This window comes from Podarcis bocagei (assembly GCF_964188305.1).
Source record: "Podarcis bocagei genome assembly, chromosome: 16".
Classification (NCBI taxonomy): Eukaryota; Metazoa; Chordata; class Lepidosauria; order Squamata; family Lacertidae; genus Podarcis; species Podarcis bocagei.
This window is the reverse complement of record NC_138142.1, coordinates 20,638,574-20,648,917: the sequence shown is the minus strand read 5'-3', so window position 1 is coordinate 20,648,917 and position 10,344 is coordinate 20,638,574. Positions and strand designations below refer to the sequence as shown.

At 43.9% G+C, this 10,344-nt stretch overlaps 1 protein-coding gene across 1 annotated transcript in view; it reads right to left on the bottom strand.

The window, feature by feature from the left end:
- The window catches only part of MTMR3 (myotubularin related protein 3), an 82,758-nt gene extending 82,360 nt beyond the window's left edge, over window positions 1-398 (bottom strand). The window contains exon 1 of the mRNA XM_081174717.1: window positions 183-398. The gene's annotated coding sequence lies outside the window, so the exon portion shown is untranslated. The remainder of the gene's footprint in view (window positions 1-182) is intronic.
- Window positions 399-10,344: the final 9,946 nt, after the last annotated feature.

Sequence of the window (10,344 nt, the reverse complement as noted above, 5' to 3'; positions counted from 1 at the left end):
CTCCTCTCTCTCGCCCCCCTCCGGCCCGAGAAAAAGGCCCAACTCCGGAATACGCCAGGCCGCAGCTGCCTGAGGAATAAGACGCCAGGCCCCGGCCCCGCTCCTCAGCCGTCCTTCTCCCTTCCCATTCGGGCTGCTGCTACTGCTGCTCTTCCTCGGCCGTCTCTCTTCCTCCTCCTTACCCAACGGCGGTGGCAGCGGCCGGCCATGGCGAGGGTCCCTCCTCCCCACCCCCCAACGGGGCGCGGCGGCGGCGGCTCGGAGGGGGGTGGTCGCTCGGCTTCCCCTCGGCGTCGTCGTCGCTGCTGCTTCTGCCGCCGCCTTCCCCTCGGCTCTGCGGCTCGGCGCCTCCGCCTCCCTCCTCACAACCACAACAACATGGCGGCCGGGGCCACACACCGAAGGGCGGGGCGGGGGAAGGAGGAGAAGGAGGAGCCCGGTGGGGGAAGCGATGGAGGGCGGGAAGGAGCGCAAGCGAGGGCGGCCTCCTGCCTCGACGCTCCTCCTGAGGCGGAAACGGTGGGAGGCGGGTCGGGGGCGCGTCTCCTCGTCTTCTTCCCGAGGCAGGTGGCGGCGGCCGTGTTGCTTCTCGGCTCAGGGCTGAAGGGAGCTGGCCACTATCGCCTCTCCACGCGGACTAAAATGAAATTAAAATAAAAAGTTCCTTTTTCCTTCTCCTCGCGTCCCAACGCCTTGAGAGGATGGCTCCTTCTTTCGCAGCGACACTGAGGGAAGCGTTCATTATGAGGCGAATTCCGACAAAAGAAAACCAATCAGCAACAAGAATTTTATAGTGCCTTTAAGAACATGTGTGTGTATTATTATAAATTTATATATATATAAATTTTATTATATATATATTATTTTATATATATATAATAAGGAAACCTACGAAAGCATATATATATATATATATATATATATATATATATATATATATATATAAAAAATTTTCTGTTTTGCAATTTGAAGTACTCATTCTTACATCCTTAAGATATCAGTGAGTTCCCTTCTTTCCATGGTTCATTTTACATGGTATCATAAATCCCTGCATATTTTACAGAAACTATACCATTCAGTATTCCATTAATACATCCATCATAACTTATTTACACTGTTGAATTTATCTTAATGCTGCCAGCATTTTCCGCTGTACAGTTATTTCCCATATATTCAATAAAAGCTTTCTTTTTTATATATTATTAACATTATTACTAAATTTGTTGCCCGCCCTTCACCAGCAAGGACGGGGTTACCAGCCATTTAAAATTCAGAATTAAAAACTGTTAAGACATATTGAACAGTTAAAACATAATTAAAAACATAGTTTGATGACATACAAGAATAAAGGAAAAAATACAATTAAAATTAAACATACACACAAAATATGAAGTGTCAGCTATTTCACAATCTGGAAAAAATTACTATTATTTTTGTTGGGTGAGGGTTTTCTTTGAAGATGTATTTGTAAAGGTTAGACTATTGTCCTCAAGGCCTTACAATATTCTCACTTAAAACCCCAAAGCTGGAATGTTTACTGTATTTTCTAATAGAGGGCAAAAACTGGGTACCCAAGTCAACACAGCTGCCTTGGATTAAAGACCAGGGGGATTTCTACTTGCGCCAGAGAGGTATGGCAAGCTGTATGGCGGTTCCCATTTTTGTGCTACAATAGTTATCACAGTCTAGAATAAAAGTCTGGGGAATACCGTGTTGGAGCATTATCGATTTCCCTTCCCAACTATCAAAAACAGAAGTGTGGCGGGGGGCTTAGCAGGGGAAGTATGCAGCAGTGCTGAAAATGCAGAACTTTCGCAAATATCTTTACGATCTGTTTTTGTTTAACGGGAAATGGCTATAAAATAGTCAGGACCAAATGTATTGCTGCAACAGGTACGGAGAATGGACCTTTGCTGGTGATCACCAACTTTGGGCTTTATTTCTCCTCTCCTGCATGAATGATAGCACTTCAGAATGCGCTGGGTAATTAAAGATGAGGAAAAATAAAAGCCAGTGACATATGCACTTGTGCAGGACCAGCCCTACAATTAGGCAAAGTGTGACAACTGTTTCAAGTGAAAGATGCAGTTGGGTGAGGAGTGCCAGCAAGATGTTGGGAGGGCATACCTGTGAGCAGGTCCGCGGTCGGACCTTGCATGGCATGCAAGACTTAACAAAAATTCCAAATGTATATTAACTTGCATATAATGAAGAATAACGACTAGAAGTGGCTGTAAAGATTCTAATGATTTTGGCCTTCATACATCAGACACAGATGATTGCATTCCCAGGATTTTATTTTCAGCAATGTAAGTTGGGGTCCTATCGGGGGGAAATGAGAATCAGATCATACAATTGGTTCTAATGCCATACATGTAAGAAAACAAAACTGATATTTAAATACTTGATTTTAAAAAATGCAGTTGGGCCACCCTAACAAAATGACATTTCAGTTCTCCAGATCTTTAAACCTGAGAAACCTCACTTCCTGCAATCAAAGGAGTACATTCCTTGAGCAAAGAGATTTTATCACCAACACAGAATTGTAACGAAATCCTTCGTCCTACCTTGCTGGAAGAAACAAAGATGAATGTGTCAAAGGCATTCCAAGATGCCAGAACAAACCTGCAAAAGTTAGATTAAGATGGCTGATTCAGACTAGAGCAGTTCCGTAAACTGGTTCCACTCCAATTCTAGAACTGCAGGAATATGACACCGACGCAAGGAAGAATCTGTGTCAGTGGTAGATTACAGACAATGGCTGCTATTCTTTGCACATGTTCCCAAGTCCTTCTCTTTTTAAAAAGGGGCACTGTCCTTGGAAGTTCCATCTGAAAAGAAGCAGGAAATGCCACCTTCACTGTAATCTGTACAGCAGAATATGTCCTAGGCTTTGGATGTCTTTCACAAGCAATGGAAAATGAAGATCAAGCCATATTTATCAGCTTCTTGAAGAACAGCTGGCACTCAGCATTTGCTCTGCGTGCAAAACACCCCAGATTTGATGCCTGGTGTCTCCAGAAAGGCCTGGGAAACACTCCCATTTGAATCCCATGAGAGCTGCTGCCTGTCAGTGTTTGGCAGTACTGGCTTAGATGGATCAATCGCCTAGTATAAGGCAGCTTCCTATGTTCCTATGAGCACAAGTTTGCTTTTGGAACCTTGGTTCAGAGAAGTACCATAAAACAAACAGAATAATGAAATAATCTGTTTTGACAGGGTGAACAATATTCAAAAAGGAGTGCCTTAAAAGAGAAAAGCAACAGGAAGGAAAGCATGAGCCGAATCCTGTTTGCGCAAGGTGACTCGAGGATTGCAAGAATAACATTTTTCTAAACATGCAACGCACACAGGGAAGTGACAAGATCCACCACTGCTACACATCTAAGGAGTTCCAGGGTCAGAGACAGTATGTCTTAGGATCGTGAATGGTGGAAAGGTATTGTTCTCATGCCCTGCTCATAGGTTTCCCAGATGCATCTGGGAATATAGGACAAGATAAGTCAGGTGTAGGGAACCTTTAACCCAAGGTACACATTCCCTCATAAGCAACCTTCTAGGGGCTGTATACTTCATATTTTATTTCTTAGAATGTACATATAGCTTGACTGTTAAAAGAAAACACCTCTGAGCAGTTTACAGAAAGAATAAAGCAATAAAATTATTGGTTAGAAAAAGTTTAAAATGACTATTTTAAAACCTCAACAAATAATTAAAATCAACAATCAGCTAAAAACCAGATTAAAACACATGCCAACATTCTACATGTCCGGACAGGCTTGCCTAAACAAAAATGTTTTTACCAGGCGCTTAAAAGAATACAGTGACAGCAGCTGCCATATCATTGGTGGGTGTGGCCAGGCACTCACAGCTCTCCATCCTTCATCCAAGCAAGCAAGCAAGCAAGCAAGCAGGAGTTATTATTTCAGTTCAGGGACACATTCAGGCTAGGTAAAACCCACAGAGGGGACACAAAGTAGCGATGGGGGATAAATTCAATTCAGTTTGCATTGAAAGGTGAACCTACCTTATTTGCACTTTCTGAAACAATACTGGAATGGAAACACAGCCATTCTTCACAAATCTGTACTATTAATTTTGCAATGAGGTCTACAAAAACGCACATGCTGAGGTAAAGTATGCATAAAAATGTATATGTTAGTAAAAACAACATTTCAAAACACATTATTTTAGGGGAATTACTTTCCACGAATATGTATATTAGGCAAAAGTACAATCTGTAATGAGATATTCATACTACAGTGCTAGTGAATTTTAAGGATGGTGATCATGATGACAAACAACTGGTGTGGAATTGTGAGGAACTGAACATAAGACTGGAAAAAGGAGAAACTTAGAAAAACCGAAATTGACATATTAATCCATCAAGGTCACATTCCAGCCAGGTAAAACTAACAGAGGTTGTACAGAGCAGAGCCAGTGAGGAGCATGGCAGGCTGGAGGGAGTTGCATTGACCTGAGGTTCGCCACCTCTAATTTATATCCTAGATTTCTAACCTTACTTATTCCTGTGCTTCGGGTTCTCTGACCTACTTGTGAGAAGAAAATACAAACAGCAACACCACAACAACCCGCCATCACAACCTTCAGTCTGCAAGCGCCCTTTTGTATTCTGCTGGGGGGGGGGGATAAAAGTGTGAAGAATCAACAGTAGCCTTCTTTCCATGCAAGAAGGAAGTTAATTTGGCCGCAGCTGAGAGTAGCAGGAGCTGGTGGAAAAGAACTTTGAACAGAGAATCTTTCTAAACATACAGAAAAGCAGTTTTTAAGATTGTAAATGGTGAGGTTGTCAGCTGGGAACTTGTTTGACATTGAAAGAACCCAGAAACTTCGGAAAACTTTCTTCCCTCTCTCTCAATCTCAATTTTTTGCAGTTTGCATGAGACATGAACAAATAAATTAAAAGCCAACCTCAAACCGTCTATCTCCTGGGAAGACTCTGGCATCTTTTCCTGCACGCTGCATTCTTTGAAAGGGAGAATGCTGCCTTGTGCCTTATCACTGGCTGGGCCAAAAAAGGTTCTCTTGGTGCTCAAACAGAGCCAAGACAATTAGCGACATATATCTGTCAAACCTCCAGGCAATGTCAAGGCACTCATCCCAGGCTTTGACTGGATAGGACACTCTGGACCATTCAATAGTTGTGCATTCAGGGCTCAACAGCTTCCAAGCAGCAAATCAGCCCCTGAGACAGGTCTTCTTCTTATGTAAGTCAAACTCCATTTCCTACAGTTCCTTTGTTTAGAAAGCATTAGGATCTCGTCCAGATTTTGCTCCTGCCAAAATATGAGGTCCTTGTGAGCTATTTTTCAGGACCAGTTTAGCTGTGTGATGTTTGTGTGTGTGTCTTTGGCCCACGGATGGGGAAACTTGTGGCCCTCCAGATGTTGTTGGACTACAACTCCCATCAGCTTCAACCAGCATGGACAATGGCCTGGGAAGACCAGAGCTGTAATACAACACTGGAGGACCACAGGTTCACTAACCCTGCTTTAGCCCTTGTACAGCTATTAAGGAAGGAACGAAGAAAATGCATAGAGGGACCCTGGAACTGCATCAGGAGGGCTGTGGCATGGAAGGGGCTTTAGCCCTGTATCCTTACATGGTCTCAATAAAAATATTGGGTGGGGGCAGTTCATGCCAGCTATTTGTAATGGGAGGAGAGCTTCCATCAGTACAAATGGAAGAGTTTCTTCCAATACAAATAGCAAGAGGGGACCCTGCTTCCACATAATCCAGATCAGGACCACAGTGGTGTTGAGGGGAAGGGTGATGGAGCCCTTACTTCCACAAAGGTCATGGTTCAGATTACCCCCACCACCTCCGTGACTGCTATTTACTTTTTTTAAAGCCAAGTGTGTGAATGAAATAATGCCTATTTTGTCCCTCAATGTTCAACTGAAAGCAGCAGCCCTTGGTCTTCTCTAAAAACCCATTGGGCCCCCCCAAAGTGCATCGGCCCCTAGGAGTCAGCACCTATGTTAGCAGACACCTGTTCCCTTCATGGAGCTACAATTCTCAGAGTGGTTTAATGATCAATCCTTCTTCCCAGGGAACTCTGGAACTGAAGCTCTGTGCAGGGCATAAGGGTTTCTTAACACCTCTCAGCACCTTTAACAGACTGCAGTTCCCATGATTCCTTGGCGGAAGCTGTGCCTGTTGAAAGTGGTATGATACTGCTTTAAATGCATGGTGCCGATGAAGAACTATAGTTCCTCGAGGGCAAGACTGAGACTAAGGGCTCATCCAGACTTTTTATTCTGCGTTTCTAGGCATAGGTCCAGGCTTTAAAGCTCTGTGTGCAAGCAGGGTTTTTTGTCCTGGCACTTTCCCTGGGGAAATCTGCTTTTTACTACTGAATTAGAGCAAACGGCAATCACGTTTTCAGCGGTAATACAGAGGTTTCCCCAGGGAAAGCGTTGGGACAAGAAAACACCTGTTTGGACATAGAGCTTTAAGTCCAGACCTAGGCATGGATAGCAGGGCCATCTTTACCTGGGGGTGCAAGGGGTGCAGGGCACCTGGGCGCCAAATTCTGGGGGCTGCCAGGTGCCAGCTGCTGAAGCCGCCCTAGCTCTTAACTATCTAGCTGTAATGAAATAATAATTTTGATCAAGCTAGAAAAACAAAATACATATATACCTAGGTATTACCGAAATGTATACCTACTGTTTCACTAAAGGACTTTCGACTTTATGTGCTCATTTACCAAAGACATGCCGCACCAGTGGCAGTGCTTGTCATTCAGAACGGCGACGCTTGTGAGACTTGGGGGCACTGGGCAGATCTTTGCACCCTGATGGTGCATATGCTAAAGACTCCCTGGATGGATAGCATGCTGCAAAAGGAAGTCTGGATGAGCCCTAAGGAGGAGGAAACTGACAGTGCTACTCCCTGGACCGGTTGTAAGTAAGAAAGCAGGCAGATGGTGGACGAGCCCTGTGTCTGCCACATTGAGTCAGCATGGTAAGATGGATGAAGGAATACTGAATGTTGACAAGGGATATCAGGGTGCCAAATCCTCCTCAGTTATTTATAAGTGATGGGAACGGTAGTCTGAAATATCAGGAGGTCATCAGATTGGGGAAGGCTGCACTATAGCAGGTACATGTTGTGGTCCGCTATTCATAGGAATAAAGAGCAGCAAAAAATACTGTTATGTCCAAGTTTTTGTCATTCTTTAGATCCTAGCCTTTGGCCTGCATATTGTTGTCAACAAGTTTCAGAAGCAACCCAGTTCAAAACAATACCATTAAAAATTTGCATATAGTCCTACAACATTTCTGCATTATTGTAGCTATAAAGCACATTTTACTTTACTGTAGTTATATAAAAAAGAAAGGAAAAATGTAATGCCAAGCCTCAGGTTTCAGCTATCAAAAACTGGCTCTGACTTTACAACCTTCCCCATATTTGTAATTTTTTGCATAATTTACTCAACCTCAGATATGATAAGCTTCGTCAATGGCAAGCGTTGTTAATAAAACCTGATTGTAAGTTTCCTAAAGAGTGCCCTGTATTAGGCAACTTACAACTTAGATAAACAAATAACAACAGCAGCCCAGTTGTAAATGGATTGGGCCTCATTTTGCACCTGGGTATAGGATGTCTGCCAAAGGAAATTAAATATAAGTCATCCATGGTTTCTTTAAAAATAAATCATTTAGAAGATGCAAAAAAGAGAGCATTAAGTCTACAGCATTCTAAACAACTTTCCAAGCCCCTTGAAGTACAAGGCAAACAAACTCTACCCACTGCAGTCTCCTTCCGGAGAGGAGAGAGGCTGGCATGTTAATAAGTAGATACTGAATAATGGTGAATTACAAACGAGAATAATACAGTCTGTCTCCTCTAGTGTATTAACACGTTTACTCCCTCTAATAGCAAGCTCAAGTGATGAGTGCCAACGGGGCTGGAGCTAAAATGGGGTCACAGAGAAATCCGAGGAAAGTGTCGGCATGTGTGAGTGAGGGAAACACTGAGATTGGCAGGCGTACAACAAACAAACATATTTTAAAACTCCAGAAACCTAAGGAGCAACCCCCTCCTGAAAACAAGCCAAAGAAAACTGATCATGCTCACTGTCCAGGGAATGTTGAGTGTCAGCAGAACATTGAGGAAGAGCCATAGTTCAGTAGTAGAGCATCTTACATTCAGAAGGTCCTAGGTCTGATCCCATCAGCCCCAGCCAATATGACCAGTGGACAGAGAGGATGGGAATTGCAGCCCAACAACATCTGGAAGGTCACAGTTCCCTATCGCTGCTTTATGGAGTATTATAAAGAGAGAGAGAAAAGGCAGCTCCCAGCTCCCAGGAGCTTACTGCCTAAACTTCCCAAAGTGGGAGACTAGGAGTAGATGAGATAGCAGGATTTGGAGAATGCAGGAATATCAGGGCTAAGAAGTCACTGGAGACAAGAACAGGGGTCACCGGGCAGTAGACACAAATGGGACAAGGAGGCAGAAGTACTTATCAGAGGAAACACAAAAGTAAGGCAGCATTGCATAGTGGTTTGAATTTGGAACTAGGACCTGGAAAGCCGTGGTTGAAAGTCCTACCTGACCATGAAACTCACTGCATGACCCTTAGGGCGGTCACTGCTTCTTAACCTAACATACCATGCAAGCTTGTTTTGAGGATTAAAATGGGGAGAGGGAGAACCATGCGTGCCGCTGTCTATAATATAAGAATACATTTCAAGACAGATCTGAGCCTCACAATGAGGCAGAGTGAGGCAGCTGTCTTAGGCAACAGCTGCTGAAGTGCAAGGAGTGGCCACAGCAGTGCCCCTGTACTCACTACACCAGCCTGCTGCCAATAGCAATAGAAGATACTGTTCGTTCACCAGGATCAGAGTAAGATACAGCTGTCAATCCAATTGGCTTCTTATGTGCCCTGGGGAGGGTGCCATCAGGCAGCAAAATGTCTTGAGCTGGCCCTGGCCCTGACGCTGGCAAGGGTTATTCGTACAATAACAACACACCAATACGTAGTAGTTAGTGTTGGATTATGACCTAGGAGACCAGGGTTCAAATCCCCACTCAGCCATGTTGAAGCTCACTGGATGACCTTGGACTGGTCCCTATCTCACAGGGGTGGTTGTGCTAATAAAATTGGGAAGGGGGGAGGAAAATCCTGTATGTTATCTTGAGCTCCTTGTTGGAAAGGTGGGATATAAATGTAAAAATGAAAAACTATAAAAGCCAAGAAAAATAGGCAAGTCCTATATGGTCTTATTTGCCCTTGATTCTGGTTCTGAGGCTCTCCAAAAATCCCTCTTTCCATCACAAGCCTAGATGGTGTATTGGGCCTGCAATCACCCTGCCTGTCATGGAAACATTGTATTTTCTGCAACCCTGCTTTTTTATCTGGTTTGTAATGTTGAGTGACAAAACAAGAGATCATGGTGGGATTAGTGTGCAATTAGCGTTAACTAGCAAACACGTATTCAGTCTCAAGTGCACACTGTCTGGGGTAATCTCCTCAAACAGTGGGAGAGATACCCAAGAGGTGCAGAATATTTCCCTATGTAAAGATTCTTGATTGTGACGTGCTTAGTGCCTTTTATCTTGTTCTCTGAGAATCAGGTCAGTTCCCTATCCTTTTATATGACAAGGTGTCATTCCTTTTTTATGTTTTATTTCTGATGCGTTGCATTGGAACATGAGCCCAGTGGTGACACACCTTTGCCATTATTATTCTTAAAGCTTCTCTTCATAACTTCTGGGGCACAGATGAATGCTTTTGTGTTCAAATTTTGCTTGTGGGTTTCACACAGGCATCTGGTTGGCTACTGTGAGAACTGGATTCTAGACTAGATGGGCTAGATGGGCTATTGGCCTGATCCAACAGGTTATTTTTATCTGTCTCAGCCAGCACCCACTCTCTTTCTAATACCCCTTCTCTCTCTCTCTCTTTCTGCCACCCCCTATCCCCTCACTCTTCCTTCTCCTCGACACCCCCATTAAATTAGGCCATGGTCCTGATCCTGCCATAAAGAAATATTGAGAATTGTCGACTGCTGAAGGCCCTGAGCATTCTCAGGGCCTTCACTCCACAGAATGATAGTCCCCCTGGTTCCTTCCTTGTTGTGAGAGAATAACTTTCAAAACAGTTTTAGGTTGCAATCCTAAACAAATTGGCTAGGGTGCAAACTCCACTGAACACAGCAGGGGGTTACTTCTGAGTAAACATGCATAGAATTGAACTCTGACAGTTTAAGTTTGGGAGCTCAAGGCACTGTACACTTCCTCTCAATTATAGTTTTGGACTAGGACCTGGGACACCAGGGTTCAAATCCCTACACGGTCACAATGAAACTC